Source organism: Physeter macrocephalus, chromosome 9 (assembly GCF_002837175.3).
Source record: "Physeter macrocephalus isolate SW-GA chromosome 9, ASM283717v5, whole genome shotgun sequence".
Taxonomy (NCBI): Eukaryota; Metazoa; Chordata; class Mammalia; order Artiodactyla; family Physeteridae; genus Physeter; species Physeter macrocephalus.
This window is the reverse complement of record NC_041222.1, coordinates 106,659,112-106,666,857: the sequence shown is the minus strand read 5'-3', so window position 1 is coordinate 106,666,857 and position 7,746 is coordinate 106,659,112. Positions and strand designations below refer to the sequence as shown.

Below are 7,746 nucleotides of genomic sequence, written 5' to 3'. Positions count from 1 at the left end.
AGATGGGGGAAGAGAGAGATGGGGGGAGAGAGAGAGATGGGGGAGAGAGAGAGATGGGGGAGAGATGGGGAGAGAGAGATGGGGGGAGAGAGAGATGAGGGAAGAGAGAAAGAGAGATGGGGGGAGAGAGAGCGAGAGAGAGAGAGATGGGGGGAGAGACAGGGTGGGCTTAGTCACAGCTGCTCAGAGTTGAGCAAAGCCAGTGCACATGCCTGAGACGCTGACAGTACAGGACGGAGCACAAGTTCGCCTATAATGTTGGTAAAATGACTCAAAATGCCACCGTCCCCTGTTGAGTAGAGACTTGGCATGAACAATGTTTGGATGTGCATAACGGTCCACAACTGACCAGGGGCTGACTATGGAAATCCTGCCCTAAACACCCCAATTCTCCCTGGGGCAGGTTGTTCCAAGGTCCACACAGGGAGGGCAGGACTGAGGCCACCAGTTCAATCCACCACCACCAGCCAGGAGGCCGGCATTCAGAACTCAGTTGGTCTGACATCTGTGTCCGTTTCTCTACTGGTTCTCAACTCAGGTATCAGTGGGGAAATATGTAACTATTACTGAAAGATTCCAGAAGCCTTGCTGGTTTAAGGTCATCTACTCCCTGCTTCCATGCTTCTTCATTTCCTTCTGCAAAGTTATGGTTAAGAGCCAGGGAAGCCAGAGGGAGGTGAGCTGTTTTTCACACTCTGTGTGGTCTCCACCCACCAGTGTGACCAACAGAATCCTGTGAAAATGACAGTCTCTGGTCCTGAGGTGGGGTGCTAACGGGCGTGCGGCTCCCACCCGGCTGTCTCCCGGGAAACCAGTCCCACACTGTCAGCTGACTCATCACCCTGTGGACAGAACCACACGCCGGGTAACAGACGTCTCTTCCCATAAGCCAGCGGGACCACCTTGAAAGGGGTCTTCCAGCCCCAGTCAAACCTTTACACAAGTGCAGCTCAGGCTGACATCTGGACACTCACCCTAACAAATAGCCTAAGCCAGAATCACCCTTGTAAGCTATCCCCAAATTCTCAACCCACAGAACTATGAAATAATACATATTTACAGTTATTTTAAGCCACTGAGTTTCGGGGGTAATGTGTTATCCAGCCAAAGATAACTAATAAATAATCTCTCCCTGTCTCATGCTAATTAGTTAATGTTCAGCTACGAAAGTGGTTGAGTTTCTACTCTCATTTGGGTCTCGAAGTCAGAAAATGAATTTATAGCCTCACAAGTATTACTCTTAACAACAAGCAGAGAATGTCATGGGTGAAAAGTTGGTCATCAGAACCGATTCTACAGAACTGGCCCCAAACTCATGAAAGCCATCTGAGCCCAGTCCTTCTGGAAGATTGCTAGTTTCACCAGCCTCCATTCCATAAAAACCAGAATCCACTCATGGTTAAGACCTGAGCAAGAGCCCCAGGCTATGACTCTATTAAAAAAGGCATCCCTGCAAAGGCCCAGGGGCCACCCCCACCATTCCCGAGCAACCCTGGGCTCAGGAGCCAAACTATCCTCCAGAGTCTGGAGCAGAAGCCTGGCACGGAGGCTGCCTGATTATCTCCAAGAAAGGTCCGGAGAACTGAAACTTGAGTACTGACAGGCTTCGGTCAAGCTTGGAGGAGGCGGGAGAGGCCTGGCCTCGTGGGAGAAGTGGGCCTGGGGGTCCACGCAGCCTTTGGGGCCATTCGGAGCAGCTTCACTGGGGGCGGCCATCTCTGCTTTTTTGGGGCCTCGGCTTTCTCATCTGTGGACTAGGACTGCAGGGACCGGAGCAGGTAGCATCAGGTGACGTGTGGAGAACACAGGTGGGACGTACCCAGGATGGTGTCTGTCACAGCGCTGACACCCCAAGTGCCAGCCCCCAGCACGATCGTGTGGCTCAGGCTGGAGCGGGCGGGGGCGCCTGGCGCTTCAAGGAGGTGACCGACAAGACGCCTCTACCCAGGAGCGACTCAGACCACACCCTGAAGGAGAATGTCCTGACAACACACTGACAAGCTTTAGAACGACAGAGTTAGGGCTCTGGAACCTCTTCTCTGACAGCTTCCCATTGTGGACTCATCCGAAGGAAGGAATCCAGATGAGAAGACTTCTCAACTCTGATGCCAACAGGCTGAAGATCACGTGAAAACTCATGCTGCCGGGACCTCCCTGGCGGCCCAGTGGTTAAGACTCTGCCCTTCCAATGCAGGGGACGCGGGTTCGATCCCTGGTCGGGGAACTAAGATCCCACATGCTGCGGAGCAACTAAGCCCGCGCGCCACAACTACTGAGCTTGTGTGCTCTGGAGCTCTGGAACCCCCGCACCACAACTAGAGAGGAGCCTGCACAACACAACGAAGAGCTCGTGTGCCGCAACTAAGACCCGATGCAGCCAAATAGATAAATAAATAAATATTAAAATTTTTTAAAAAAAAAATCCAAGCTGCCACTTGGGGCAAGTTGAAATTTGAGCAAAGCTTTATAATTATGGAAAGAAGCGTACAAGTACTCAAATCATATTCACAGTAGCTCTCTGATGAAATGTATCCCCACTGGTCCTCTGCCAGCTGCCTTACAGTTGAAATGGAACAAAAACATTTCTTGAAAAAAGTGAAAAGCTTTTTAGTTTTTTTTTTTTTTTTTTGCGGTACGCGGGCCTCTCACTGCTGTGGCCTCTCCCGTCGCGGAGCACAGGCTCCGGACGCGCAGGCTCAGCGGCCACGGCTCACGGGCCCAGTCGCTCCGCGGCATGTGGGATCCTCCCGGACCGGGGCACGAACCCGTGTCCCCTGCATCGGCAGGCGGACTCTCAACCACTTGCGCCACCAGGGAAGCCCAAGTGAATAGTTTCAATATTTGCATTTTAAAAACTGTACTAAACCAATTCTGTCGAACGTTTTCTGAACTAGAACTGCGGCTAGGCCAAGCCCCCAGGACAGTGGATTTTCACCGCTAAGCAACGGGCCTCCAGGGCTGATATGAGTGGGAACTGCGACCTTGGGTTGTAGGGAGACCAGCCGGTGCAGTAGAGACCCTGCTCAGATGCTGATTTGCCTCGAGGGTGTCTGCACCAGGTTTCCAATGCAGACGCTCGAGGCCAACAATGGGTCCAGCCGGCCACCGTCTCAGGTGCGGAGGAGCTTTGCCAACTGGACGTTCAGCAGCCTCCGGCAGATGCGAGCACAGCCCTCGGGCCCCTGGATGATGCTCGGCTTGATCTGAGCAGGGACGCTGGGTGGCCCTGAGCCGCAGGGGCCAGACTTCTTTCCCATGACTGCCACGGGACCCGGGGTCCACCTCCAAGTCTGCACTCTGGCCACGCCGCTGTGTCCCCTCCCCCCTGACCAAACAACCTGCCTGTCCTCCCGCCTCAAATCTCCTCCCGTCCCTATTCCATTTTGCAAAGAACCGAAATACGAACTTTAACTGCCAGCTCTATTTGTAGCTGTTTCTGGCTCCAAACTCCTTACGGCTTCCCAGCGCCTCTGAGTTAGGTTATTCCTCAGCCTGGTGTGTGAAGCCCTCAGTGCGGCCTCAGTCTCTCTTTATAGCTACAGCTACTATTACCCCCACAAAGGTGCCAAGCACGCCCCCACGCGGGGACACGCCCCCACGCGGGGACACGCCCCCACGCGGGGACACGCCCCCACGCGCGGGCCGTGGCCTCTCTCCCCACCCCATGCCTTGGCTCACGCGGTCTCCCGGGGCCCCCACGCGGGGACACGCCCCCACGCGGGGACACGCCCCCACGCGGGGACACGCCCCCACGCGGGGACACGCCCCCACGCGCCAGGCGTGGCCTCTCTCCCCACCCCATGCCTTGGCTCACGCGGTCTCCCGGGGACTCTCTCAGACAACTTCCGTGCCCGCCCACGCCTGACAGGCCTCTCAGAGCCTGGCTCCCACCTGCCCCGCGGCTGCAGGCAACGTCACACCTGACCAGATTCCAGAGGCCTCGGCACTCAGCACAGTCTACACTGCATCACCACCAGCTGCATCCCTGACTCATTCATTCGGCCAGAACATGAGCTGCTTGAGGGGCGAAGTGATGGTAAACTCACCGTATACGCCTCACACCACCGAACATAGTACATACATATGGGTCATTCTTAATAAGCATGCCGAATGACAAAAATAAAAGTCCTGATCGTATAGGAAAACTACTTTTTAAATGGACAAAGCTCCTCAAAAAGGAATGAAATTCTGACAGACACAGGTTACAACGTGGACGAACCTTAAAAACATTATGCTATGGGCTTCCCTGGTGGCGCAGTGGTTGAGAGTCCGCCTGCCGATGCAGGGGACGCGGGTTCGTGCCCCGGTCCGGGAGGATCCCACGTGCCGCGGAGCGGCTGGGCCCGTGAGCCAGCCTGTGCTCCGCAACGGGAGAGGCCACAGCGGTGAGAGGCCCGCGTAATGCAAAAAAAAAAAAAACCAAAAACATTATGCTAAGTGAAATAAGCCTCACACGAACAAATATACAATTTCACTTATGAGGTTTGCAGAACAAACTCATACAGTCAGAAAGTAGAATGGGGGTTGTCAGGGGCTGAGAGAGGAGGGAACGGAGAGCTAGTGTTGAATGGGAAGATGGAAAAGCTCTAGAAATGGACAGTGGTGATGGTTATACAACAACGTGAATGTACTTAATGCTACTGAATGGTACACTTGGAAAAAATGGTAAAAATGGTATTTGATCACAATTTAAAAATTAAGATAAGTGAATTAAAAAATTAATGGAAAGATGAAGGAAAGAAAAAGGAAGGAAGGAAGGGAGGGAGAAACGGAGGGAGGGAAAGAGAGAGAGAAAGCAAGAAAGGAAGCGAGAAAGAGGAAAAACCATCCAAAGCTGCGCGGTGCTTGTCTGCTGGGAGGCATCTCCTGCTCCCTCTGGACAGAGCCCTGGGGTCACCGTGGGACGTACAGAGTGGCTCACAGACCTGGCCCTAAATAGGCCTCGGCCTCTTGGTGGCTGTGTGACACTAAATGAATTTTTGGTGATAACGACCAAGGTGGAATTTGAGAAAAAGACGCTTGCTGTATAAAGAAGCTTCACTGACATCCCAAAGGCAGTCTTCCTGCTCTGGGCTGAAGTATCTGGCTCCTGACTAGATGAGCACTTGCAGTCTTTTATTAGCACGAATTTTCTATTTCCTTAATTTTTCTGGTCTCTCTCATGTTCTCTGTAGTTCGTGCATTTCTGTCTCTAACCTCTCCTGGTTTAGCCCACATTGCACCCCCTGTGACTCTGGGAAGCACCCGGTCCAGCTCCCCGGCCTGGGGGTGCCCCTCACTGCTTTCTGCCAGTTGCGACAGCAAACTGCTATCCAGTTAAGTACTTCACTGGCAAAACCAAACTCACTCGCTTTGTAGTTTGCTTGAAGTCCGAGTGAATTATGTCCATGGCTTCACCCAGTGGGTTCACTGTCACGGGCTCAAATTAATCATGCTGTTTAAGCCCGACTGCCTTTCTGTCTCTCTCTATCCAATTTGTATGTTTCCAAGTATTCTAGCAAAATCCCTCATCAAAGATCAGAGGTTCTTTGCCAATTTAGCAGATGGGCTTATAGGTATGGGGTTATCAGTTTAATTCCTAAACTTAAAAATATACAGAGATGGGCTTCCCTGTCTCCTTAAGCCCGTTATCTGTAATTTTTTTTTAGTAGGAACCGGGTTGTCACGGGCTCAAATTAATCATGCTGTTTAAGCCCGACTGCCTTTCTGTCTCTCTCTATCCAATTTGTATGTTTCCAAGTATTCTAGCAAAATCCCTCATCAAAGATCAGAGGTTCTTTGCCAATTTAGCAGATGGGCTTATAGGTATGGGGTTATCAGTTTAATTCCTAAACTTAAAAATATACAGAGATGACTTGCTGTGTCTCCTTAAGCCCGTTATCTGTAATTTTTTTTTAGTAGGAAAAAAAACTGTCACATGCCCTTTCTTTTATTTGCCATCCCTTCTGAAATATTTTATTTCTACTTTCTCTCTGCAATTTCCTAATTATATTTTTCCCAGTCCCTCCAAAATAGAGCCTAAAACATCTGTTCTATTCTGCCTCCAGGATATAACATTTCTTGCTTGTTTTCTTCAGTCTCTCTAACAAACACAAAAGAATCCTTTTGTTCCTCAGAGAACAGTCTCAGCTGACACCAAGATCTGTCAACACACCTCCAGGCTCCTCCTTCCTTATTGTGAGATGCTTATGTCTTTCTGCCCTGAGAATGCTTCTTCCCCCTGACAGCACTAGGCACGCTGGTCCCATTCTTTCATTTGAGATGTATGGGGCAGGGTCATGGTTTGAGATGAAATTTTATTCCTGTTCTCATTCTCATCTGCCGATGATGAATCCTATCTCATACTGGACCGATGTTAGACACTGAAAAATGTTTCAGTGAAATTCTACCAGGAAAAATTCTACCAAAAGAACCTCAGGCTTCTGTGCTTTGCGGGGGCTGGAGTCGTGATTTTTAGATTGTGAATCGAGGCCTCTGAGATCCTGAAATGCTTCCTGAATTAGACTGATGTGACAGTTAATCTTCCCTGCATTTTTAGCAGGAAGTACTTTTTATCATGTTGAAAGTTTTGAAATACTGAAACAGGCAATCCTTAAATGATGTCCTCGTAGCTTCTGAGTAACCAAAACATTTCATTCCCAGTGGACAAAAGGATAGTAGACCGTTTTCCTATTCTACTTGTTTCCACACATTTTTCCTGTTGTTTTTATAGTCAGGCAGACCTAAGAATCCAAGTTAGATACATAACATCAGACGCGGGGTATGAAGGCAAAAGGGCTGGGAAAAGTCGGTCAGGCTGGCTATTATATTCAATATTCCAGTGAACACATGGATTATAAAAACACAAACGCGGGGCAGAAATTCTCTCCCAAGAGCACTTTCCCACTTGTAAAGATGGAAATGGTGCTATACAACACCCGGAAGAGGATTCCAGCACACCGTGGCCCCTCCGTCCCACCAGTAAATCCTCTCCGCTCCCTGTCTGAGGGGCAGCCTGCCCCTGAACCGCTGTCACCTGCCTGCACCCACGGCCCCTCCTTTGCAGATGCTCTGGAGAGCAGGACCCTGCTGCGAGCAAGGAGCTCCTTGAAGAGGAAGGGGCTGCGACGCAGAAGCTCACAGACTGGGCACGTGCGGTGTCTGGAAAGGAACGTGCGCTCGGGGAAGTAAAGTGTCACTCGGAACAGTCACGCCGCCACCACAAATGACAGGGGACGGGGGGAGGCCCAGGGCTTGGGGGGAAACCGCACATCAGTGCCTGGAGGTGAGGTGCTGCCTCTGGGACTGAAAGAAAGGAAACAAGCTGCTGGACTGGCACACGGGTGGGATCCCCGGAAAGCAGAGAAACACCGCAGGGAAGAGCGAGACTCTCGGAATAAAGGACGACGTGAATTTGGGGCAGGACTTCAAAGCTTTACTGAGAGCCCAACAGATGAGGGGAAAGACACAACGATTTTACTGGCGGGACAGGAACGCTTTTTAGGGTAACGTCTCATTTCAGAACTGGCTTCCTAAGGGTCAGAAATACATGAAATTATTTCACTTCACCATAAAAGGACACAGTAAATTGTGTACTTTGTACTCAAGGCGCATAGATTGTTTGACGAATTCTTTCCCAGGTTATTATTATTATTTTTTTTTTTGGTGGTACGCGGGCCTCTCACCGTTGTGGCCTCTCCCGCTGCAGAGCACAGGCTCCGGACGCGCAGGCCCAGCGGCCATGGCTCACGGGCCCAGCCGCTCCGC

The 7,746-nt window shown here is 51.0% G+C and overlaps 1 protein-coding gene across 1 annotated transcript in view; it reads right to left on the bottom strand.

Moving 5' to 3' along the window:
• Positions 1-7,746, bottom strand: part of SH3RF1 (SH3 domain containing ring finger 1) — a 160,016-nt gene that overhangs the window by 767 nt on the left and 151,503 nt on the right. The gene's annotated exons all lie outside the window — the stretch shown is intronic.